A 613-nucleotide genomic window follows, 5' to 3' on the forward strand; every position below is an offset into this window, starting at 1 on the left:
AGTAAAAAATAGAATGAATGGAAGAAATGGAATGAGGAGCGCGGCGACAAGACCACACGGCCGCTTAGCGTTCGATACTCAGCACCTCAGCAGCGAAGATGTACGTAATCGCGTTATAGCGGCGATGCTCGCATTCGGCTCGCAGTTTTTCATGATGCACCGAGGAGATACTTATAAAGAGTGACAGCCCCCGTGTTATCGTTGGGACACCGAATGGGGCCCAATAGGGCTCAACGTACGATCGGTAACCGCTCGTAATCAGCACCGAGGAAGTCTGTAAATGGCTGCACCGAGGAGAGATTAGTAAAGAGTGGCAGCCATAGAGATATTATAGATAGAGTACAGATGCCATAGGCTAGCCTGTAAGTGGAATTGATACGCTGTTAGAAAGAAAACGAAGTAGAAATTTACTACCTCTCTTTGTTTAACAGCAGCAGAGCGCATGCTCTGCATGCATACAGCGTACGTATTCGAACCCATATACACCTATATGAGTACTGCGCATGCGTCGGTAGAGAGAAAGAGGTAGTCATTCTCGTGTTCCTCTCTCTTTCTATTTGCGACTCACGTTTGCGGTTGGCTTCTGTACTCTATGTATACTATCTCTATGGTT

This window comes from Ceratina calcarata, unplaced genomic scaffold (genome assembly GCF_001652005.2).
Source record: "Ceratina calcarata isolate Rehan_Ccalc_2016 unplaced genomic scaffold, ASM165200v1 scaffold194.2, whole genome shotgun sequence".
Taxonomy (NCBI): domain Eukaryota; kingdom Metazoa; phylum Arthropoda; class Insecta; order Hymenoptera; family Apidae; genus Ceratina; species Ceratina calcarata.